This window comes from Lathyrus oleraceus, chromosome 3 (assembly GCF_024323335.1).
Source record: "Lathyrus oleraceus cultivar Zhongwan6 chromosome 3, CAAS_Psat_ZW6_1.0, whole genome shotgun sequence".
Taxonomy (NCBI): domain Eukaryota; kingdom Viridiplantae; phylum Streptophyta; class Magnoliopsida; order Fabales; family Fabaceae; genus Lathyrus; species Lathyrus oleraceus.
Genome location: NC_066581.1, coordinates 58,575,080 through 58,602,739, shown reverse-complemented (window position 1 = coordinate 58,602,739; position 27,660 = coordinate 58,575,080). Strand labels below are relative to the sequence as shown.

Below are 27,660 nucleotides of genomic sequence, written 5' to 3'. Positions count from 1 at the left end.
GGACTTACATCAACAGTTGGAAGTTTGAAGATAATTATCCCAAGCATCCAAATGGAAGAATTTGGATATTATGTGATCCATCCAAGTTAAAGATACAGATTGTCTCCTGCACATCTCAGATGGTTCACATGGGCATACATGATTTGAATGATGAATTACAAGCTTGGTGTACTACTATATATGCATACAATACTCTTGATCAAAGGTAGATTTTATCAATGGTTCTCAAACCTGATTCAAAAGGATTTGTATTGTTCAAATTCTACCTTTTCTCTTTGTTACTTATGTCCTTTATGTACCTAATTGTCCATTTAATTTACTTTCAGTCATTTGTTTAACTCGTTCTCTTGATTGTAATGTCACCTTCACTAATAATAATGATGCCCTGCAGGATTGAAGTTTGGGATGGACAATTGGTGTCAGATATGAGTCTCAAGGCCTTTATCACCTCTCAGTGTATTCTCATACATGCTCAGCCAAAGATTCTCCACTCACTATCCATGCTCAGTTAGGTCATTCCAGTCTTTCCAAACTACATAATTTCGTGCCAAATTTATCAAGGTATCTAATTTATATTGTGAGTCCTTTCAGCTAGGGAAACACACTCGTGGTCAGTTTCCCAATCGAGTCAATAAACGAGCTTCGTCCCATTTTGCTTTAGTTCACACTGATGTTTGGGGTCCCTTGTGTACTATTTCTACTCTTGAGTCTAGGTATTTTGTCACCTTTATTGATGATTTTTCACGTTGCACGTGTTTATTTTTAATGAAGAATAGATTTGAATTATTTTCTATTTTTAAACAATTCTATCAAGAAATAAGAACTCAATTCGGCGTGTCTATCCGTACCTTAAGAAGTGACAATGCCCGTGAATATTTATCCCAACAATTTCAAAATTTTATGTCATGTAATGGTATTCTCCATCAAATATCTTGCTCTTACACACCTCAACAAAACGGGGTAGCCGAACGCAAAATTGGCATCTTGTAGAAACCACTCAGACCCTACTTCTCCATGGTAATGTTCCACTTCGATTTTGGGGGGATGTTATGCTAACGACATGTTACCTTATAAATCGCATGCCCTCATCTGTCCTTAATAATAAAAACCCTCATTCAATCCTTTTTCCCAATTCCCCACTTCACCCAATTCCTCCCCGACTCTTTGGGTCCACATATTTTGTACACAATCTCTCTCATGTTCTTGATAAACTATCAGATCGATCACTAAAGTGTGTCTTTCTTGGTTATCATCGATCCCAAAAAGGTTATCATTGTTACTCACATACTCTAGAATGATACCTCGTATCGTCCGATGTTACCTTCTTCGAGTTGGTTCCATATTCCGAGTCCAGTCACGTAACTCCATAACCCATTCAAGAAAGTACTCCCACACCTTTTCCGGAAGTTACTAATGTCCCGCCTACCATTATCCCCCATAAGTCTAGGTCTCTTGACCCCCTCCCCCCCCCCCCATACACACACACACATCTCGACCACTTCAAACATATCAGCGTCGCCACCCAACACCTGTCATCCATGTCCCTGAAGTTATACATGTCCCTGAGGTCATTGTAGACTCTCCTCCGACGCCTGTGACATCACCATATCTGATCTTGCAACCTGAGTCTGATCTTCCGATTGCCCTTCGAAAAGGTATACGTCAAACACGAAATCCTTCTCCACATAATATTGATTTATGTCATCATTGTCTTTCCCCTTTGCAGTATACTTGTTTGTCTTCTTTCTCTTATGTTTCTATTCCTAAAACTCCAGGTGAAGCATCATCTCACCCTGGGTGGAGAAAAGCAATGATTGATAAAATGTGTGCTCTTCAAAGTAGTGGTACCTGAGAACTGGTTCCTCTACCCCATGGGAAATATTTAGTAGGTTGTTACTGGCTTTATATAATGAAGGTTAGTCCATATGGTAAGATTAATCGATTTAAATATCGCTTGGTAGTCAAAGGATACACTCCGATTTTTGGATTCGATTATAGTGATACCTTCCCTCTTGTAGCCAAGATGGGATCTGTTAGACTTCTTTTAGCCATTGCAGCCATTCGACATTGGCCTCTTCATCAACTTGACATCAAAAATGCTTTTTTACATGGTGATCTTGACTAGGAAGTATATATGGATCAACCACCTGGATTTGTTGCTCAAGGGGAGTCATCGAATATGGTTTGTAGGTTACACAAGTCTCTTTATAGTCTTAAGCAATCTCCGAGAGCTTGGTTTGGCAGATTCAGCACTGTAGTACAACAGTTTGGTATGGTCTGTAGTGAAGCTGACCATTCTGTCTTTTATCGTCACTCATCCCAAGGATGTATTTATCTTATTGTGTATGTAGATGATATTGTCATAACTAGTAGTGATCAGCAGGATATACTCCAGTTAAAACAACATCTCTTGAATTAATTTCAGTCAAAAGCAACCATGGTAAACTTCGCGATTTCTTGGGTATTGATGTAGCCCAATCTAAAGATAGTTTGGTTATTTCTCAGCGGAAATATGATATGGATATTTTGGAAGAAACAGGTTTGTTGAATGTTAAACCAGTTGATACTCCTATGGATTCAAGTGTCAAACTACTACCCTATTAAGGGGAGCCTCTATCTGACTCAGGAAGGTATATGAGATTGGTTGGTGATAACGCGAATACGTATCATATTTTTTGGCTCTATATGCACTGCTTTTTACTCAATTAACACTATTTATTACACAGTATTTTATGTTTATCTGCAGGTATTTATCGATTAAAAGGTTCACCGCAAGAAAAATTGGGAATAGCAAAAAGGAAAGAAGAAGGCAAGAAAAGAGAAGAAAATGAACCATCCAATGGGATAATGGGCCACCAAAATGGGCTTGTGGCACCCATTACCCAAAGGATGTGGCGCCCGCCATATTGGGCCAAAAGGAAGGTGACGCCCATCACCAGCCCTTGAAAAGTGGTAGGCGGTTACTACAAGAGTGGCGCTCGCCACTCATCATGGATTTAGGGTTGTGGCAACCGCCACAACCGAGTCTCCCCACTTTTCCTACTTTTTCTCCACCCTTTTAGCCACGGTTTCCACTACTCTTGCTACAATTGAGGAATGTGAAAAGTATATAAAAAGGGGACCATTCAGACTCGCGGCTCTCTCTCTCTTCTTCCAGTTTTTAGTTTACGCTTAATTATTTTCAGCACTATTTTTCTTTTAGTTCTCTAGGCAGTTTCTTACCATTGTAAAAGTGATAGTTTCTCCACATCGGGGACTATTAAGGTTTATTATTTTTCACGCATTTGGGATTCAATTGTAAGAGGCATTCATTGCCAAAGCCTGCCGGAATTATTTAATCGAAGATTCAAGATTCAATTCCAGTTCTTAAATTTCCATCCAGGTTTATTATTGTTTACTGTTTTATTTATTTATGCCTTACAGTATGTTTAATTCCCCAATTGCCATGTCTGTCATCGGATATATGTCCGGCTAAATCCTTAGGGGTCAGTATGTAAAGACCATCGAAAAGACGGGATTCAATAAATAATTGGTGTTAGTTTTTATAAAACTTATTTTTCCGGTTTTAGTTTCTTATTTTAATCAAACTATTTTTTGTACGAGAGTACAAAACAAACTAAGGTACGGTCAATAAAAACGAGAGTTTGAGATTTTAACCAGATAGCTGAAACTAGGCATTCATCCTAAATAAGCGAGGGCGCTTTAGGATTAATTAGACTTTATCTATATTTAAAAAGTACTTTTAAATTCAAAATGAGACCGCGAGAGCCAAGCATTCTGGTTTAGGAGTATGGTCGGAGTCAATAAAATGAGAGTGTGAGGCTAAGTCCTTTCTATAAATAATTTCTACTGAAGAATATTTTAACCAATAAGATTACATCAACTATCTATCGAATCCCCTAGGTTTGATGTATTACATATCGATATCCCCTATATCTTATATTTTTATCTTTATTCTATTCTATAGTTATTTCTCTCCATCCCTCCAATCTTAGAACAATCATTCGCCATAGATTTACATAGTAACCTCAGACCATGATACGTTCGATTATTAGTCCTTGTGGGTTCGATAATCTTTAAAACTACGTGATAGGACTGTGCACTTGCAGTCACGATTCACATAGAGTTACCAAAGTCGCGATCAAGTTTTTGGCGCCGTTGTCGGGGACTAATTTAGTCGATATCGTAACTCTAGCGTTACCCAGTATAGACTAAGGCAACAATTCTTTTTCCCTTTCTACATCTGTTGAGTGTATGCCAAGTACTCGCTCTCAAGGCGAGAAATTAAAGCTACAACTCGATGAACCCGAGCGTTATCTTAGGTTAGAACGCCGGATACGAGACTTGATACGGGAACATCGTATCAAGCTAAATCTTCTTGACCTTAACATTCCTACTTCTACATCAGTTATTTAACCATAGATGGCCGAACAAGTGCAAAAACGTCCTCTTAAGTATTATGCAATCCGTTCGCAGGATGAACCTCATAAGAGCATCGCTGCCCCTGCGATCGAAGCCAACGATTTTGAGCTAAAACCTTCACTATTGTCAGTCGTACAACAAAACCATTTTTTAGGTAGTCCCACGGAGGACCCGAACCTACACTTGTTGGTATTTTTGCAATACGCAGACACGGTGAAAGCGAATGGTGTCAGCCCAGAAGCTATAAGACTCTGTCTTTTCCCATTTTCATTAAGAGATAGAGCTAGAGCTTGGATCCAGTCTCTACCATCCAACTTTGTCACTATGTGGAACGAGTTGAAGAAAGTCTTCTTAGCCCGATATTTCCCACCTAGCAATACGATTATGCTAAGAGCCCAAATAAACGGGTTTAAACAAAAGGATAATGAATCACTTTTTGAAGCTTGGGAGAGATACAAAGACATGATGAGGCTATGCCCACATCACGGTCTAGAAGAATGGTTGATAATCCACACCTTTTATAACGATCTCTTGTACAATACAAGATTGACAATAGACGCCGCCGCAGGTGGCGCATTGATGGATAAACCATACAACGAGGCTTACCAACTCATTGAAAGTATGGCCCAAAATCATTACCAATGGGGAAGCGAAAGAACCTCTGTAGATAAACCTCAATCAAAGGGCGACATGTACGAATTGAGCAGTCTTGACCACGTCAACGCCAAGGTAGATGCCCTGACTCAGAAGATAGACAGCTTGACCATAACACCAGCAGCCACTGTGGCTGCCGTAGCACCAATCTGCGAGATATGCGGAGTTCAAGGGCATATTGCCCCAGAATGTCAACTCTTGACAGAAACTTCCACATACCAGGTGAACTATGCTCAAGGAAACCCCTACTCAAATACCTATAACCCAGGTTGGAAGAACCATCCTAACTTCTCATACAAAAACAATAATGCATTGTATGCACCTAATCAAGCACCAGCCGTACCACCAGGATACCAAAAGCTGCCACAACTACTTAAAATGATCCTAGGAAATCAAACTTAGAAATAATGATGGAAAACTTTATAGCTACCCAAGCTCAAACAAATAAGGATTTCTTAAATCAAAACATACACACTAGTGAGCAAATCAAGCAGTTGGCAAACAAGGTAGGCGCATTAGCCACCCATAACAAAATATTGGAAACACAAATCTCACAAGTAGCTCAACAACAAGCACCTACCGCTGCTCCTGCATGCACATTTCTTGGACAGCCACAACCAAACCCAAGAGGTCATGCAAATGCTATCATACTACGAAGTGGGACAGAACTAGACGGATTGACCGATCCTAGAACTCAAAACCCATCCATGCATCAAGAACTAGGTAAGGTAACTAAGAAGGAAGACGAACAAGAGGAAGATAAAAACGAAGAGGTCATAGAAAAAGAAGAACCTTATGTGCCTCCACCACCATATAAATCCCTTATCCATTATCCTCAAAGACTTGTTAAATCTAAAAGTGTAGGGCAATTTAAAAAATTCGTAGAGCTTCTAAAATAATTGAATATCACAATACCCTTTACAGAAGCCATAACTCAGATGCCCTCATATGCTAAGTTTCTCAAAGAAATCTTATCTAACAAGAAGAAGATAGAGGATAACGAAACTGTTACACTTACTGCTGAGTGTAGTGCCATAATACAAAACAATATGCCTCCTAAGTTGAAAGACCCAGGTAGTTTCTCCATACCCTGCATAATCGGAAATTTTGTCATCGACAAAGCACTATGCGACTTAGGAGCTAGTATTAGTTTAATTCCCTTATCCATATGCGAAAGGCTAAAAATGGGAGAACTAAGACCTACGAGGATATTTGTACAACTTGCAGATCGTTCCATTAAATTTCCCGTAGGTATGCTAGAAAACGTTCCGGTGCGCATATGACAATTCTATATTCCTATAGATTTTATAATCATGGATATAAAAGAGGATTTCAACATCCCTATCATATTAGGAAGACCATTCCTAACCACAGCCGAAGCTATCATAGATGTTAAAAGAGGCAAGCTAATCTTCGAAGTTGGTGAGGAAAAGGTCGAATTCATTTTGACACAATTCCTAAAGGCACCAGCTATAGACGACACCTGCTGTCTACTAGATGTCATCGACGAATGCATAAGAGAAATGGAGAATGAAAAAACATCATACTCCGAAATACTGAAAATTACAAGGCCTCCTACTTATGAAGATAAAAATTTAAGCAAGGAATACCAAGATGACAACCTAAGCGAATGCCTAGCACTAACGCCCGATCATATGCCTTGCCCATAGAAACCAGCCTTAGAACTTAAGACATTATCCAAAAATCTAAGGTACGAACTCCTAGACATTGAACTTGAGCGACCTGTAATCGTAAATGCAGACTTAGGCCAGATAGAAACCGAAAAACTTCTACACGTTTTGAGAAAATACCCAACTGCCTTATGCTACAATATCTCAGATCTAAAAGGAATAAGCCCTTCCATATGCATGCATCACATAATGCTAGAGGAAGACAGTAAGACCTCTAGAGAACATCGAGGAAGGATAAATCCCATTCTGAATGATGTAGTAAAGAAAGAAGTACAAAAGCTGTTAGAAGCAGGTATTATCTACCCGATATCCGACAGTCAATGAGTCAGCCCAGTACATGTCGTACCAAAGAAGGGAGGCATCACAGTTGTTAACAATGAAAAAGGGGAATCTATAGCACAAAGAGTGGTTACTGGAAGTAGAATGTGTATTGATTATAGAAAATTAAACAAAGTCGCTCGGAAGGATCATTTTCCTTTACCTTTTATCGATCAAATGCTTGAAAGATTGGCTAAGCATTCTCACTTTTGCTACCTAGACGGTTACTCGGGATTTTTCCGAATTCCTATTCATCCCGAAGACCAAGAGAAAACGGCCTTCACATGCCCCTATGGTACATTCGCCTACCGACGGATGTCATTCGGACTGTATAACACTCCCGCAACATTCCAAAGATGCATAATGGCAATTTTCGCAGATTTCATAGATGACATCATGGAAGTCTTCATGGACGATTTCTCTGTATGCGGACAGAGCTTTGAAGGCTGCTTATCGAATCTTGAAGTGGTACTAAAGAGATGCGTAAAAGTGAACCTAGTGCAAAACTGGGAAAAATACCATTTCATGGTCCGACGAGGAATCGTGCTCGGACACATAGTATCTAACAAGGGGATTGAAGTCGACAAGGCCAAAATAGAAGTTATAGAAAACCTCCAGCCTCCGAAAACTGTAAGAGAAATACGAAGCTTCTTAGGACACGCTGGTTTCTACCGGCGATTCATTAAAGATTTCTCAAAAATCACAAAACCACTAACTGGTTTATTGATGAAAGACGCCGAATTAATCTTCGGCGACAAATGCCTAGCAGCGTTTAAACAACTGAAAACTGCTCTTATCACCGCATCTATCATGCAACCACCCGATTGGAGATTACCGTTTGAAATCATGTGTGATGCTAGTGACTATGTTGTAGGCGCAGTCTTAGGACAAAGAAGGGACACGAAAGACTCATAGCCCAATTAGAAAGCAATACAACTAAAGATGTGTTAACCCATAAGGATACCAAAACAAATGAATTAGTGGAAGCAATTTACACCCAAACCACATTACCATGGTACGCTGACTTCGTCAACTACTTAGCAGCTAGGGTGTGTAACACCTCGATAAAAATAAGATAATTATTTAAATTGAGTTAATAATATATTTATTAATTTAATTAAATAATTGGAATTATTATTATTATTATTGGAATAATAATTATTGGAATATTATTGGGATTATTATTATTGGATTATTTTTATTATTATTATTGGAATAAAAGTAGAAATCAGTAAAAAGGTTCCATTTGGTAAAAAGAGTTATTTTTCACGTGAAAAGGGAAAAAGAGACAGAAAAGTGGAAAAAGGGCAAAGAAAGCCAGAGAACAAGGGTTGAAGGAAGGAAAAGCTTGAAGCTCAGAGATTTGCCGGATTAACTCAGGTAAGGGGGGTTTATCGTCGATTAATGGGTATTATGGGATAATATGTCATGGGTAGTGATAAACCATTGAATTACCTCTGATTGGAATAATTATGCTGAAAATTGTGAACTTTTGGGATGAACGAATCTGGATTAAAATTGAAGGAAATTCGTAGGAATTAGATGTAATAGTGTTAGAAATTGTGAGATCGAATAGGTTATGATTCGTGTTAGATGATATGAACGATTATTGTGAAAAATTGGACTGTGGAAGGTTGAATTGGATAGATCTCGTAGCAGAGAAAGCCATAGCAGATCTGGAAGTCTGGTTTCTGGTCATACGCGTATGGCACTAGGCAATACGCGTATGAGGTGGTCTGGTACGCATATGGCACTAGGCAATACGCGTATGGATGAGGAAGATGATGTTTTGAACGTAGTTTGGTCTCTGTTGGTACGCGTATGGGGAAGTGATACGCGTAGCATACGTGTATGAGATGGTGTTACGCGTATGGGATTTGGTCAGGAGATGGGCCATACGCGTATGAGACTAGGCAATACGCGTATGGGCAGACTTGTGATTTTCCTGAGCTGTTGTTGTGCAGTTTTTAGCTGTTCAGCTGAGTAATATGATTTAGCTGATGTATGATATATTAGGGATCATTCCCCGTTGTTTTGAGTAGTATAGGTATTAGTAGAGTGTGCTAATACTGTGGTTGTTATTTGGCATGATATGATATTCTTATGTGATAAGATACTGATGAGGTGTGATGGTATGCATGATGCTGTGAATGTATCAGTTATGTGTGCATTTGTGAATAGACTGTTTTTATGGCTTAGAGTGTGAGCATATGTCTATTCTTGAATTGTTGTTGATGATGTAGCATTGCTAGGTGATTAGTATGCATATTGTGGCCTTTATGGTGGTAGCTAATTCCCATGGTGAGGAATTAGTGAGTTAGTCATTATGGACTGTTGTTGATGTTTGCATGCTAGGTGAATTAGCGTGCATATCATAGCCCTTGGGGTGGTAGCTAATTCCCATGGTGAGGAATTAGTGAGTGAGTCACTAGGTCTCAAATGAATGGGACTAGTGAGCTTGGTAGTCGCACCTGGATTTGGTCGGTGAGGTTGAACTATATGTTCACGAATAGTCGGTACCGCATGCATGGAGTCTCATTGCATTTGTATTGTATGGCGTATAATATGAATGGATGTATTCCAATATTATACGTGTGTTTTGTGGTTGAGTTGAGTATGATTTTAGTTGATGTTGCCGCTGCTGAATGTATGATCTGATTAGGGTGATGAATGTGTGAAATTACTTGGCATTACATGTTAATTTATAATGCTTATTATATCGATTGAGAAACTCACCCCTACAACTATTTTTCAGGTAACGAGCAGTGATTGAGTAGAAGCTAGTGATTGGAGTCTAGTGTAGTCTCCTTAGTGGGTCGTGCTCTGATAGATGTAACATCGGGACGGGATGTTTTACCTTATTGAATAATTTTACATGCAACATGTTACATGTTTTACATGATTGATGAGATTTATATCCGCTGCGTTTTATGCAAAAAAAAATGCTTATGTTTTGAATTAATAAAAGAGCATGACAGTTATATTGTTGAATGGTGTGAAATATTGTGTGACACCCTTAATTGCATATTTACTCTGATTGAGATATTGTTATTTTAATTAAATATTTGGGGGTATTTTAGAAGGGTGTTACAGGGTGCTTCCGCCAGACTTGACCTACCAACAAAAGAAAAAATTCTTCCACGATCTTAAACATTACTATTGGGATGAGCCTCTACTTTTCAAGAGAGACGCCGACGACATTTTCTGTCGATGTGTCCCAGAAGATGAGGTAGAAAACGTAATTTCCCACTGTCATTCTGCTCCTTATGGAGGACATGACAGCACCTCGAAGACTTGTGCTAAGATCTTGCAAGCCAGCCTCTTTTGGCCCACTCTGTGGAAAGATGTCCATATCGCGATCATAAATTGCGACTGGTGTCAACACACTGGCAACATATCTAGACGCGACGAAATGCCGCTTAAAGGCATTTTGGAAGTAGAAGTCTTTGATGTCTGGGGAATCGATTTTATAGGACATTTCCCATCTTCTTTTGGTAACAAGTATATCCTTGTTGCGGTTGATTACGTATCAAAATGGATTAAGGCCATAGCCTCTCCAACGAACGACACACGAGTGGTAATTAGACTCTTTAAGCGAATAATCTTCCCTAGATTCAGAGTGCCGAGACTTGTCATCAGCGATGGTGGCTCCCATTTTATTTCAAGGATTTTTGAAAAGCTATTACTGAAATATGGAGTCCGGCACCGTGTAGCAACACCCTACCACCCACAGACGAGTGGGCAAGTAGAAGTCTCCAACCGAGAAATTAAACAAATCTTAGAAAAGACAGTTGCCACCTCTAGGAAAGATTGGTCCTCAAAATTACCAGAAGCCCTATGGGCATATAGGACAGCTTATAAGACCCCAATAGGAACCACATCTTTTAAGCTAGTTTATGGAAAATCATGTAATCTGTCGGTAGAATTAGAACATAAAGCATATTGGACCATTAAGACCCTTAATCTCAATTATACTGCCGCAAGCGAGAAAAGAATATTAGATATCCACGAACTAGAAGAACTTAGGTTAGATGCATATGAGAATGCCCGAATCTATAAAGAAAGAACAAAAAATGGCATGACAATCGCATATTAAGGAAAGAGTTTAACCAAGGCGACAAAGTACTCCTATTTAACTCCTGCCTCGGACTCTTTCCCGGAAAACTTTGTTCTAGATGGTCTGGTCCCTTCGAAATTACCAATATCTTTCCGAATGGAGCAATAGAGATAAAAGGAAAAATGAGCGAACCATTCATAGTAAATGGCCAACGTTTGAAACATTACCACAACGGTGATAACAACAATTTCATTGCGAATTTTAAGTTTGCAGAGCCTCACGCTTATTCGAAAGAATAACACCTATCCTATTTTGTCGAGCTTGTGACAATAAACAAAACGCTCGGTGGGAGACAACCTACACTCTGTCTTTAACCATTTAATTTCATCATAAATTTATAATTATTACTATTGCTTAATCTTCATTTCTTTGTTTCTTCTTTATTTATTTCTTGTAAAGTTAATCGGTAAATCTCTGTATTATTGACCACTACTAACTTAATGCTATTATCTACTTGATTTTATCTAGCTACTGACTATCACAATGCAACAAGTAGATTACATGGATATAGTCTTCCACAAGATCCTAGCTCACACCTTGTTTGTAAAGGAACAAAACAGAACCTTTGTGTCCAAAGACGAACTTTTCATAATGTACTGCGCATCACAGGCCCGACCTGTTAACGCTGCTACATTTATGATAACTAATATGTATCGTATGGCATAAGAGGATTATGGACCAATCTTAGTGGGAGGTTTAGTAACCATGATAGCAAATGCCATCGGACTGAGACAACCACTTATTAGGCTCACCCCTTTAGGTGGAATACGACCAATGAATATTGACTTTTGCTTCAACACCGGTATCATTAGGAACCTAGGTCCATACGTGTTTGAGTTTCTAATCAATCGCGAAGTAGTACACCTGTTTACCCTGCTAGACCCTAAGACGAGTTTACATGATAGGAACAATTGGCTCTATGATTTGGAGGGACCACCAGATGCACCACCCTCTCTACCAGAGACACCCCAAATCTACGACCACTATGACAATTATCTCTCTGATGCTGAATCACATGCCCCAGTTATACCTGTTGCACCTCTCACCGATCATGTTGCTGCCATCGAAGTTGTTCAGACAGATGTCGCCAATCTGAGAAGCGAGCTGAGCACCATCCGCATGGAATTCCATAACTTTATGGATGTAGTGATAGAGAACCAGGATCACATTTACCAGCACTTCTACTTGTTCGCTCCTCCTACCAGCAGTCGCCGTAATGGCTGATTTACTATAGAGTTACCGATTTACTGACTTTAATTTTATTTTATTTTCATGTTGGAACTTTATTGTTATTTACTTTTACACATTGGAATTTATTTAATTAATTAATTTCCTTTTTCCAGTAGACAGATTATTTCATCTTTTTCCGTCTACCCGATTCTTTCATTCGTCAATTCTGCGATTAAATTCCATTCCAATGTATCATGTTTTTCTATTCCCATACACTATATTTGTTGGTAAATTAAAAATTGCATGGTCAAAGAAAGAAAAAAGATAAAAGCACATGCATGGAAAACCACACTGCATGTGGCGCCTGCCACACACAGTTGTGGCGCCCATGTGAGGGTTGTGGCGCTCGCCACAGGGCCCTAGTGGCGCCCGCCACACACACGAAAAGGGGCGCAGGCCACTACACAAGCCTGCACGCGCAGGCTGTGTACTTTGGTCCATTCAACTCACCTTTAATGAAATGTTCCTCGCATGCAGACAATGCTTAATGCCATTCAACCATTTTTTAAATCTCGTGGACCAAGGCATTGAATATGATTAATGCTATTTATCTACCAATTAATTTTCCAACCACCTTCACCTCTATATAAACCACCCACATTACCTCAACAGTTCATAACTCTCATTCACATATTTCTCTTATCTCTTGCTCTATTCTCACTATATTACACAAGGGGTGTGAAATCCATTATGGCACAGATGAGGGAATATGAAATAGTATTCAGAAATGGCGAGCCGGGCGAATTACAAGAGGAGATGTACACGTCTCTAAGTGCTAGAAAGATCGAATCGACAAGGTATGTCGATGAACACTGTTTATATGCCTTAGGAATTCAAAATAGTGTTAACTATATGCTAGATATTTTAAACTTGAATTATTTTCTATCTCTCAAGGACCCTGTCTATGCTCAACTAACATTAGAATTCCTAAGCTCATTAATCATTAGTCCCACACCCAACACAAACTGCTCTAGAGGGACTGTTCAGTTTCGTTTATTTAACGTCGAATACGCCCTTACATTTTCCCAATTAGTGGACCTGCTACATTTTCCCCATGGGGATGGTGTAGTAAGTGAGGTCCCAGATACTGAGGGTTGGCAACGTGCCTTCCAACCATTTTGGAGGGCAATAACCAGTACAGTAACTCATAGTTTTGAGGGAAACAAAGTCACTTTAATTCAAAACCCGACTATTCGATATTTCTGCCAAATATTGGCGTGCACCATTTTTAGCCGAGCAAATTCTAACAAGGTGAACGAAAAAGAACTCTTCTATTTGTTCGCCATATTTTTTCCACAAAAGGTGAATACCGTCCCATTTATACTATCTCACATGCAGGCCATTGTCAATGCGAAGTGAGGCCCGATTATTTTTGGAGGTTTAATAACCTCCATAGCCAGAGTCCTAGGACTCGAAGAAAAATTCTCCAGACTAACCCCGCTCCCGCATCATGCCATTGACATTGACATGGCAAGGAGCATGAAACTAGTAAAACGAAAGAGTGAAGGTAAATTTAATTTAATAATTGCTAATAATTTGTTACAAGAATTTATCCTCCCAAATGCAAATCGCACAGATGTGCGCAACCCGGATAATTATTGTTATACTAATAATCCGGCGCCTAACCAAGTCCCCGTGCATATTCCTGAGAATGTAGTTGCTGGCGGGGACACCGATGAGGATCACATTCCGGAGCAAACTTCTCCCGCTACTGACCAGCACACCACACACACTTCATTTGAAAATGTTGCAGGTACATCTTCCAATCAGAGACCAAGAAGAAATGTGGCACCGGCCACTCTTGATGAGATCTATGTTGAACTACTGCGGTGTAGAGAATTAGATGCTCAGCGAGACCTACAAATCCAAACCATGGGAGCTCAACAAACTGAAATGATGCAAATCCTTTGCCAAATGCAGCATGATCAACACGACTATGCCTTCAGGACTGAACAAAATATGTCTGGCTTGATCGATGAAATGGCAACACTGATAATGCGTGTGGAAGAACTCCAGAACAATACGCCACCTCACCAGCCAAGGAACGGTGGACGTCCATGTACACGTGGCAGAAGGCGTCAGTAGTAGAATAAACCCGGTTCTACCTTTCTTTCCCATCTTACGTCATTGCATTGGGGACAATGCAAGATTTAAGTATGGGGGAGGAAGCTTTACCGCTTTTTATTTATCGCTTTCTAGTTAGATTTAAATTATTGTTATTTCTTTAAGTTATTTTATAATTTTTATGGTTATTTTAACTTTTGTTAAAGTGTCAGTCGAGTTAAATATCAATGTCTTGTCGAGTCTTTATGTGTGGTTTCCGTTATTTACTAATTCTCCTGTTTACTTGAGCCATACAAAATTTTTGCAAAAATCTAGACTTAGAGATACAGTGCACCTTTTGAAAATTCTGACCTATAAATCAAACTGAGGTTGAATTGTAGACATTTGGAAAAGCTTTATAAGATCGGTATCGCTTTAACACCTTAAATCTCCCAAGTATTAGATCGATTTGAGTACTTGTCATGCCATAGCCTTAAATTCTATCCTTTAATATTTCCTTTAGTTTATCTAGCAGTCAGCACCATCCTAAGCACACACTACGCAAGAAGTCGATGCAAATAAGTGTATGATTTTCAGGCTTAAAAGAAGAAAAGATTACAAAATGTATGAAAAACGTTGTTCCCTCTAAGTTAGGTGACCCTCACCCGGTCATTTAGCCCAACGGTATAACCAGCTTCAAATGTTATTTGAGCCAAAGTGCGAAAAAGAAATAAATAAATAATGATGAGATCATAGTCACTAACAGACTATCTTGCTATGAATGTGAAAGGATAACGGGCTTAATGTGATTGCGCCAGAATGAAAAAGGATAAAAAGAAGGTTTAGTAAGGTAGGCTTAGGCATGACAACATGATTCAGATTGGTTTGTATAGGCGGGAGACTTATGGTTGCAACATTGCGACTTTGTGTTCTAACGATACCCTTAGTATGGAAGTGAGTACCTGTTAATACAAATTTGAACCAAAGTAAAGTTTATAGACTAGAATGAGTATCTGAATGCAACTGTGTTTTCCACGAGTCTTAATAATGTATGCTGCAAATACTTTACAAAACTTTTTCATGGATGCGGAATTTGCTTGAGGACAAGCAAAGGTTTAAGTATGAGAGAGTTTGATAACGCAAAAACGTATGGTATTTTTTGGCTCTATATGCACTGCTTTTTACTCGATTAACATTATTTATTACACAATATTTTATGTTTATCTGCAGGTATTTATCGATTAAAAGGTTCACCGCAAGAAAAATGGGGAATAGCAAAAAGGAAAGAAAAAGGCAAGAAAAGAGAAGAAAATGAACCATCCAATGGGATAATGGGCCACGAAAGCAAATAGGCTTGTGGCGCCCATTACCCAAAGGATGTGGCACCCGCCACATTGGGCCAAAAGGAAGGTGACGCCCGCCACCAGCCCTTGAAAAGTGGTGGCGGTTACTACAAGAGTGGCGCTCGCCACTCATCATGGATTTAGGATTGTGGCAACTGCCACAACCGAGTCTCCCCACTTTTCCTACTTTTTCTCCATCCTTTTAGCCACGGTTTCCACTACTTTTACTACAATCGAGGAATGTGAAAAGGATATAAAAAGGGGATCATTCAGACTCGCATCTCTCTCTCTTCTTCCAGTTTTTAGTTTACGCTTAATTATTTTCAGCACTATTTTTCTTTTAGTTTTCTAGGCAGTTTCTTACCATTGTAAAAGTGATATTTTCTCCACATCGATGACTATTACGGTTTATTATTTTTCACGCATTTGAGATTCAATTGTAAGAGGCATTCATTGCCAAAGCCTGTCGGAATTATTTAATAGAAGATTCAAGATTCAATTCCAGTTCTTAAATTGCCATTCAGGTTTATTATTGTTTACTGTTTTATTTATTTATGCCTTATAGTATGTTTAATTTCCCAATTTCCATGTCTGTCACCGGATCTATGTCCGGCTAAACCCTTAAGGATCGGTATGTAAAGACCGTCGAAACGACGTGATTCAATAAATAATTAGTGTTAGTTTTTATAAAACTTATTTTTCCGGTTTTAGTTTCTTATTTTAATCAAACTGTTTTTCGTACGAGAGTACAAAACAAACTAAGGTTACGATCAATAAAAACGAGAGTTTGAGATTTTAACCAGATAGTTGAAACTAGACATTGATCCTAAATACAGCGGGAGCGCTTTAGGATTAATTAGACTTTATCTATATTCAAAAAGTACTTTTAAATTCAAAATGTGACCGCGAGATCCAATCATTCTGGTTTAGGAGTATGGTCGGAGCCAATAAAACGAGAGTGTGAGGCTAAGTCCTCTCTATAAATAATTTCTACTGAAGAATATTTTAACCAATAAGATTACACCAACTATCTATCGAATCCCCGATGTTCGATGTATTACATACCGATATCCCTTATATCTTATATCTTTATCTTTATTCTATTCTATAGTTATTTCTCTTCATCCCTCCAATCTTAGAACAATCATTCGCCTTAGATTTACATAGTAACCTCAGACCATGATACGTTCGATTATTAGTCCTTGTGGGTTCGATAATCTTTAAAACTACACGATAGGACTGTGCACTTGCAGTCATGATTCACATAGACTTACCAAAGTCGCGATCAGTTGGAAAGTTGACTTATCTCACAGTCATTCATCCAAACATTTCTTTTGCAGTTAGTATGGTAAGTTAGTTCTTAAATTCCCCTTGTCAGGAACACATGGATGTTGTCATCTGGATTCTGAGATGCATCAAATGTGCTCCAAGAAAAGGTCTAGTGTGTTAAAATAAAGGACATACTCAGATAGTTGGATACTCTGATGTTGATTGGACAGGGTCACCCATTGATAGATGATCCACTTCTGGGTATTATGTAATTGTTGGAGGAAACCGTATATCCTGGAAAAGTAAGAAACAAAACGTAGTTGCAAGATCAAGTGCCGAGGTAGAGTATAGGGCCATGGCAATGGCAACATGTGAACTTATTTGGTTAAAACAGTTGCTCAAGGAACTTCAAATTGAAGAAGCAAGACCAATGACACTTGTTTGTGATAATCAAGTTGCATTGCACATTGCTCCAAATCCATTCTTCCATGAGAGGACCAAACATATTGAGATAGACTATCACTTTGTCAGAGAGAAAATCGAATCAGGTGACATCGTCACAAACTTTGTCAACTCTAATGATCAATTGGCAGACGTGTTTGCAAAATCCCTGTGAAGCCCCAAAACTAATTATATATGTAACAAGCTTGGTGCATTTGACTTATATGCTCAAGCTTGAAGGGGAGTGTTGATATTTGTAAATATAGTTTTTTAAGAATATTTGTATATCGAATAGTCTCACATCGACTATATCATGTAATTAGTTGTAATCTCTCTATATATAATAAAGTCTCCGTAGTGCTTTTCAAAACACACAATTTATTCAAATGTCTCTTAGTCTCTTGTATTTCAAAACACATGATTTTTGGATTGGATTATAGTGATACCTTCTCGCCTATAGCCAAGATGACATATGTTAGACTTCTTCTAGCCATTGTAGCCATTTGACATTAGCTTCTTCATCAACTTGACATCAAAAAAAAAAATTAAATGGTGATCTTGAAGAGGAAGTATATATGGAGCAACCACCTGGATTTATTGCTCAGGGGGAGTCATCGAATATGGTGTGTAGGTTACACAAGTCTCTTTATGGTCTTAAGCAATCTCCAAGATCTTGGTTCGGCAGATTCAACACTGTAGTACAACAGTTTGGTATCAGAACCTGCTAAGAGGCAATTCTTTCTTCGTCGTGCTTTAACCGGTTGACTCACTGTCTTTCGGTGATTTTTTTTTTTGCAAACTGTGTCATCACTCTGGTTTGCCTCTCACTTTTCAAAATCCTCTGGTAACCTACCGGCAGAAACCTCCACACGTGACAGCACATCCGACGGCCGATCTCGACAATTTTCCCACTGCTCCACTCTCCATAGGGCAACTATTTGAGATCTGATACTCATGGCTACTCCTCATAACTTTACGCCAGACTACGATGATTTCCTCAGGTGCTATCAGAATTATCAGAACTTAGATTCTACTGCTTCGGTAGCACACACTGGTAATTCATCTGCTTGTCTATCTCAATCATCTTTTCTTGGACCTTGGATCCTTGATTCTGGTGCGTCTGATCATGTTACCGGTAATAAAAAAAATTATCTTCCCTCTCTACATCCAGTTTCTTACCTACTATATCATGTAATTAGTTATAATCTCTCTATATATAATAAAGTCTCCGTAGTGCTTTTTCAAAACACACAGTTTATTCAAACATCTCTTAGTCTCTTGTAAATATCTCATGAACATCTCGGATGGTTCACATGGGCATACATGACTTGAATGATGAATTACAAGTTTGGTGCACTGCTATATATGCACACAATACTCTTGATCAAAGGCAGATTTTGTGGAAATACATAGAAAAACTCTACAGCACTACTCAAGGTCCTTGGTTCCTCGGGGGATTACAACAATGTCTTAAGGCCTCAGCATAGATTGGGTGGCAATGAGGTTTATGAAAATGAGTATAAAGATCTGGCTGCTATGATGGACAGAGTAGGTCTATTTGAAAAAGATAGCAATGGTGAGTATTATACTTGGTCCAACAAGCAGGCTAGGAGTATTATATGCATCGGGATTGACAAAGTTATTGGTAATTTGAGTTGGCATCAGCAACAGGTAGATACTAGTCTGAGAATTATGGAGCCGAATGTGTCAAACCATGTTATGCTTTGTTTGAGTAGGCCTGACCAAATAAGCAAGATTAAAAAGCAGTTCGAATTTCTAAATGTCATAACTACTATGGAGGGTTTTCTAACAATTGTTGCTGATAATTGGAATGTTCCAATCCAAGGTCATGCTATGTAAGAATCTGGAATAAAATCTACAGATTGAGACCCATTATCAGAGGCCTAGGAAACACAATTGGCAGGGCTAATAATCAGTTACAAGCAGCCAGGGATGACTTAAACAAAGGCCAACAGAACCTATCACAGGACAGGATGAATGATGAGAAAATTAGAAAAGTTAAAGGTTGTACAGAAGAGGTTCTTAAATGGAGAAACATTGAAGAACAAGTTTTAAGGCAAAGAGCTAAATTGGATTGGCTTAGATGGGGGGATGGAAACAACGTCTACTTCCATGCCACCATAAAAGCCAAAGCCAAGCAAGCCCAAATGTATACTTTAAAAGCTACAGATGGAAGGCAGTTATCAAACCAAGATGAAAAATTGAGGAAGAAATTTTTAAGTTTCAAGTTTTATGGAGATTTGGTGGGATCTGCTGCATCTAGGCTTAAAGGTGTCAATATTATGGAAAGAGGAATGAGAGCCAACTCTCCTTGGACCAAATACAAAGCCTCACAACCTCTGTTGGTGTTATAGAAATCATAGATTATGGACCAAACCTAAGTTAAGGCAGCACATAGTCCATTTACTAATGCCTTAGCTGAGTGTGTTTGCCTTTGTTTGTAGGTTGGCTGGATCGTGTAGATCGCCTTTGCTAGTATTGTTTTTGGTTTCTAACAATATATTCTTTGATTCCAAAAAAAAAAAATACATAATTGTCAAAATACCTCAATGAAACAACAAAATATATTTTGTGGAGAATCAACTTCTTGAATGAATCTCTTAATAACCTAAAATAAAAAACGGAAAAAAAAAGTATTAATAACAAAACCAAATTCAATTAAACAAAAGTCAAATAAATAAAATAAAATAAATGATTTTTTACCTTTGAACTAATTGGATGATGGTGAGAAAATTTAATTTTAAGATTTAAGGTTGAAAGAGAGAATGATGAATTGTGTGAGATTGGAAGAGAGAAATTAGAGAGCAAGAGAGAATGCGAATGAGTTGTGAAGAAGTGTTTTTGTGTGTGGGAGGAATTGAAGAGCGTTGAAATTATATATTAGTCACAACGTCATGGAAATCACGTCGCACGTGGCAACTGAAAAGTGATCGTTGTCTTGTGACGTAATTTCCACGTTGGTATTAATGAGCTGTCAGAATGACTTTATATTCTGACTAAACATCATTTCATTCGGTCAAGATTTCCACGTGATTTTGTTTGAATTTTTGAAAAATATGTTATGACGTGATTTACTCGTCAAAACTTTTTTTTTTTTAAATTTGAATCTCCCCACATGTGAAATCATTGACGCCTTTTTTATTTATTTGAAAATATAGGTTACGACGTGTTTAACACGACGCGTCCTTTTTTAAATAAAAAAATTATAACCAACCACTATCTGGAGAAAAAAAGGGTTTCTTTTATTTAATTATTAAAAAAACATTAGTGACGTGAAAATCACGTCGCAACTGCCTTTTTTTACCACATGATTTTCACGTCGCAACATTATGACGTTGGGGGAAGGTTTTCTTGTAGTGTTCAAAGGTGTTAATCTTTTGTGGTTTGATTAATAAGTCAACAATTTGTTCCTCATTAAGCAAGTTTTTTTTTATTCACTTGATCTCTTAAAAATGAAATATATTTTATATTTTATATGTATTTTCTCTTAGCATGATGGATCAAATGTTTATCAAGATCAATAGTTAATTTGTTGTCGACCAACAACTTCATCTTAGCCATTTCCTTTAGGTTTAGTTCATGCATCAAAATGCTTAACCACTGAGCTTGGAAAATAGCCATTGAAGTTGCAATATAACCAACTTCACATGAAGATATGACCATAAATGCTTCTTCTTTAAGCACCATGAGATTGATACATCTCCATCCATGAACACATATGCAACAATGTTTTTTTTGTTAGAAAATGATTTTTTTTTTTACACAAGGGTAATAACAACAACAATAAAACATTACCTCACTAAATGGAATTGATTTCATGGACCAAATTATACTATAAAATTCTATCCATGATCGTATTTTTTTTACCTAATTTTATCAATCTTGAGATCTTTCTTAATAGTTTATCTTATAATATTTATAGGTCATCCTCTCCATCTTATATACTCTTCTTACAGTAGAATTTTCAAACTTTCTATTTCCATGTTCAAACCAACTAAACTTATTCTCCACCGTATATTCTACTATAGTTGTTACTCTAACATTTTCTCTAATATTGATATTTCTAATATTAACTCATCTAGTTTAATCACATATCCAACACAACATTCTCATCTCTTTTAAACTTATTTTATTCTCATGTTAATTCGTAATCGCCCATATTTTATCTCGTACATCACATGTGTTACCAATGTCTGATAAAATTTTCTCTTTAATTTGAGCGTTATTTTTGTGTCACATAAAATCTCGCATGCTCTCGCTACTACAAAAAACACATGTTACCTCGGGAGCGAAGGGAATTTTACCTCAGTGATACAAGCAAGATAACGAACGGCGTCATGAAAAATTGTCACTTTATCCATCAGTTTTTTATTAACCGAGAGGATAATTGAAATGACCATTGGTTTGATCCACAACAACAATATTTTTATATTTTCAAAACTAGTGTCACATACCTCTCGATTTATGACCAAAATCGAGGGGAAAAATATTTTTTTTAAGTACAAATTACATTGTTTGCATAGAATATTAAATTAAATTGTTTACAAATTACATGGTTTATATATAATATTATATTTTTTACAGAGAATATTAAAGTAAAAATATATATCAAATTTTAAATCTGATTCATCGTCATCACTTTAAGTGAAGATCAAATTCTGGTTCTTGGTGAAGATCAAATGTTGGATCCTTATTTCATTGAATCTTGAGGAAGATCAAATGTTGGATATTTTATGCATTTGTTTCTGATATAAAACAAAAAAAAATAGATAAACAAAATAAATATTCAATTATATGATTATTTAAGAACACAAACTTTTAACCCAAATATTTTTCTACTCTTGCAATTAATCATAGACAACAATGTTTCCATGTCTCCAATATAAAACAAATAAGTTTATATTTTCATGACAAATGTTTTCATGATCAATTTTTGATATTCAGAATGTTTTTATAATGTTGCATGAGCCTTCTGAATAGATGTTTTTTTAGGTTTCACGCGGATCACTATTGTCAGTGTCTTGAGCATTGATACTCACTAAATAAAAGGCAAAGATTTGTTCAAGGACTGCGAAGAAACTCAACAAACATATTTATTTTTTCCTTCGGTTATGACTTAAACCTGGGGTTAAAAGTTTTTCTTTTTAAATAAAAATTATAATAAATTTGGTGTTTTTACCTCGGTTCTTTTAGAAACCTAGGTAATAGATGACTTCTATTACCCCCAAAAATGGTGAATGGAAAATTCTTTGTGTGTTGCAATATGATTATGAATAAATTTCTCAATATTTTCAACCAAAGAAATCAATATATATTATAGAAAGTTTTCTTTGATTAACAACATTGGAAAATTATTCCATTTAAAATTGACATTAATAACAACACCATTACGTGAGATAAATTGCAAGAACATAAAAAAGATTTGTTAAATGTTGGTGTAAGAAGAACAACAATACATAACCCAAAAAAAATTGTCTCACAATCCATCTGACAGAATAATGTTTAAGAGTATGGAGCGGCTGAACTTGTGAGTTAGGTTTAGGGTAAAATTTAGTAAAAAAATCCTTTTATAGTAAAATTTAGGTATCATGCCCTTCAGTTATTTAAGAAACCGAGGAAATGAAATATTTAATAATAAAATAAAAATTATAGTTGTTGGACTCGAAGCATGTATCCATAATTAGTTTATCCCTTATCATTTTTAAAGAAAATAAAATAAAAATTGCAGTTGTTGAAACACGAAGCATGTACCTATAACTAGTTTATCTCTCGGTTAACATGACGCTTCCATGACATTTACATCGGTTATTCATTAGTCGGCTAAAAGATTTACTATATAATATATTATTTATATAACTAGACAAGAACCCAAGCGATGCGCGGTCGTGAATTAATTTTTATTTGATTAATATTGAATTTAAATTATATATAAAAATATGGTTACAGATTTATATTATAATATTTTATTATGAATTATAATATAGACAACAATACGAATTAATCAACAATAAAAATGAACATTTTACTTGATAGAAAAAATATATGGTTGTAATTTGACTTTTATATCTAGAATTTAGTTTTTGCAAATTTTAATAATTCTAAAATATATTACTTGTGATCATTTTTTATATTTTAAAAAATAGTTGTTAGGTTAATATCTTTTTGCTTTTGCCAAGCTTCGAACTCATGACTGCAACAAAGAATGTACTTTGACCTTTCAAAAAATAAAGGTAAATTTCTAGAGATGCCACATAAGAATAATGATGATGTGTCAAATATTAAGTATGTGGCATATGATTTATCGTGATGTAGTTTGTCGCTTTAAACTTAATAAATTATATCTTAGCTTTGCATCTTATTTCGAGTAACTTAGGGTGTTCAGGTAATACCTAAATTGTCAAACTTTTCAAATGTACCTAAACTTAACCTTTCATACCTATAAGTCTATATATTTTCCCTGATTCGTCATGATCAAAGTTGTTTAAAGAAAATTTTTTGCCGCAACTGCAATAAATAAAAAATAAATTCTTGCAGATAAGACATTGGCAACAAATTCCGCAAGATTGCCAGCACTTTTTATTACGGAAACTACATTTTCTATCAAGGGTATATAAATGAAATAGAAGTAAAGTTAGGATGGTGGATATTTAACCTACGCTCTAATGCAAATTAGGCCAAGGAATCTAACACAAGGAAAATAATTTCAATTTTATTGGAACAAAAGTTATATATACTTTATTAATATCACTTTTAAGAATATTTTTTTTATAAATCATACATCATTTGTGCGCAAATGCAGAGACTAACCCTCGAGTCGAAGGGTATTATAAGGCGATCAAGTTCTCCCTCAAGAGATTTAGCAATGCCCAAGGTTGAGTTTAAACTCAAGACCTTTGATTAAGCTAGAAGAAACCCTACCATCTAAACCAAATGCCCTTAGATCGAACACACCATTTTGTTTGATTAAACTCATTTTAATTATAAAAATACTATTTTATAAATAAAAATATTTTGAATTATAAGCACATTATTATTTTGTAAATAAAAACATCACATCCCTACAATGAATTTGCTTGAATAAAACATTATCTCTTTTTGACCTTAAACACATAACAATAACATTAAAGTATTCATAAATGTTTTACCGAATCGACTCAGATGGTTCAACCGATTGAATTGGGAGAATTCGGCCTAGTTAACCCATTTAAAACCTTTATGAATTAATATCAGAGTAAAATTGAAAAAATCGAATTAACCCATCCAAAATCATTCTAACCAAAGAACATTTACCAATTCTGTAAACTCGTCTGATTCAAAAAAAATGCATCAAATTTCTCATTTATAATTTTAAAAAAAGTTTAATATGTCAATATGAAAACTTAAAACTTTAAAACATTAACACAAAAATTCCTTGTTTTTTCTACGAGCATACAAAATACTTTGTTATAGTTATTCTTTCAACCGTGCTTCATCATCATGACTCCACCTCTTTCAAACATAGTCACACTGTCCAACTCAATATTCGTTGTCGTTCAACTCAATATTGTTCGTCGTTGTCAACTTATGACTTGTTTATCGTCATTCAAATCAATTTTGCTTACTTGTATTCAATTAAGTATACGGTATTGTTTATTTCTAATAACTAGATAAGAACCCGCGCGATGCGCGGTCGTGAATGAATTTTTATTTGATTAATATTGAATTTAAATTATATATATATTTTTTGAAAAATATGGTTACAAATTTATATTATAATATTTTATTATGAATTATAATATAGACAACAATACGAATTAATCAACAATAAAAATGAACATTTTACTTGATAGAAAAAATATATGGTTGTAATTTGACTTTTATATCTAGAATTTAGTTTTTGCAAATTTTAATAATTCTAAAAGATATTACTTGTGATCATTTTTTATATTTTAAAAAATAGTTGTTAGGTTAATATGTTTTTGCTTTTGCCAAGGTTCGAACTCATGACTGCAACAAAGAATGTACTTTGACCTTTTGAAAAATAAAGGTGAATTTCTAGAGATGCCACATAAGAATAATGATGATGTGTCAAATATTAAGTATGTGGCATATGATTTGTCGTGATATAGTTTGTCGCTTTAGATTTAATATATTATATCTTGGATTTGCATCTTACTTCGAGTAACTTAGGGTGTTCAGGTAATACCTAAATTGTCAAACTTTTCAAATGTACCTAAACTTAACCTTTCATACCTATAACTCTATATTTTCCCTATTTCGTCATGATCAAAGTTGTTTAAAGAAATTATTTTGCCGCGACTGTAATAAATTAAAAAAAATTCCTGCGGATAAGGCATTGGCAACAAATTCCGCAAGATTGCCAGCAGTTTTTATTATGGAAACTACATTTTCTATCAAGGGTATATAAATGAAATAGAAGTAAAGTTAGGATGGTGGATATTGAACCTACGCTCTAATGCAAAGTAGGCCAACGAATCTAACACTAGGAAAATAATTTCAGTTGGTATTTTATTGGAACAAAAGTTATATATACTTTACTAATATCACTTTTAAGAATATTTTTTTTATAAATCAGACATCATCTGCGCGCAACTGCAGAGACTAACCCTCGAGTCGAAAGGTATTATAAGGCGATCAAGTTCTCCCTCAAGAGATTTAGCAGTACCCAAGGTTGAGTTCAAACTCAAGACCTTTGATTAAGCTAGAAGGAACCCTACCATCTGAACCAAATGTTCTTAGGTCGAACACACCATTTTGTTTGATTAAACTCATTTTAATTATAAAAATACTATTTTATAAATAAAAATATTTTGAATTATAAGCACATTATTATTTTTTAACTAAAAACATCACATCCCTACCATGAATTTGTTTGAAAAAACATTATCACTTTTTGACCTTAAACACGTAACAATAACATTAAAGTATTCATAAATGTTTTACCGGATCGATTCAGATGGTTCAACCAATTGGATTGGGAGAATTCGGCCCAGTTAACCCATTTAAAACCTTTATGAATTAATATCAGAGTAAAATTGAAAAAATCGAATTAACCCATCCAAAATCATTCTAACCAAAGAACATTTACCGATTCTGTAAAATCGTCTGATTCAAAAAAAATGTATCAAATTTCTCATTTATAATTTAAAAAAAAAGTTTAATATGGCAATATGAAAACTTCAAACTTTAAAACATTAACACTAAAATTCCTTGTTTTTTTTACGAGCATACAAAATACTCTATTATAGTTATTCTTTTAACCATGCTTCATCATCATGACTCCACCTCTTTCAAACATAGTCACACTGTTCAACTCAATATTGGTTGTCGTTCAACTCACTATTGTTCGTCGTTGTCAACTTATGACTTGTTTATCGTCATTCAAATCAAGTTTGCTTACTTGTATTCAATTAAGTATAGGGTATTGTTTATTTCTAATAACTAGATAAGAACCCGCGCGATGCACGGTCGTGAATTAATTTTTATTTGATTAATATTGAATTTAAATTATATATATATATATATATATATATATATATATATATATATATATATATATATATATATATATATATATATATATATATATATATCTTTTGAAAAATATGGTTATAGATTTATATTATAACATTTTATTATGAATTATAATATAGACAACAATACGAATTAATCAACAATAAAAATGAACATTTTATTTGAAAGAAAAAATATATGTTTGTAATTTGATTTTTTATCTAGAATTTAGTTTTTGCAAATTTTAATAATTCTAAAAGATATTACTTGGGATCATTTTTTATATTTTAAAAAACAGTTGTTAGGTTAATATGTTTTTTCTTTTACTAAGGTTCGAACTCATGACTGCAACAAAGAATGTACTTTGACCTTTGGAAAAATAAAGGTGAATTTCTAGAGATGTCACATAAAAATAATGATGATGTGTCAAATATTAAGTATCTGGCATATCATTTGTCGTGATATAGTTTGTCGCTTTAGATTCAATTAAGTTATATATACTTTATTAATATCACTTTTAAGAATATATTTTTTATAAATCAGACATCATCTGCGCGCAACTGTAGAGACTAACCTTCGAGTCGAAGGGTATTATAAG

The 27,660-nt window shown here is 35.7% G+C and overlaps 1 non-coding gene across 1 annotated transcript; it reads right to left on the bottom strand.

Moving 5' to 3' along the window:
* Positions 1–4,806: 4,806 nt before the first annotated feature.
* LOC127133019 (small nucleolar RNA R71) lies at positions 4,807–4,913 on the bottom strand. Its single transcript, XR_007807019.1, has one exon. It is a non-coding gene; the product is annotated as a small nucleolar RNA R71 (small nucleolar RNA).
* Positions 4,914–27,660: the final 22,747 nt, after the last annotated feature.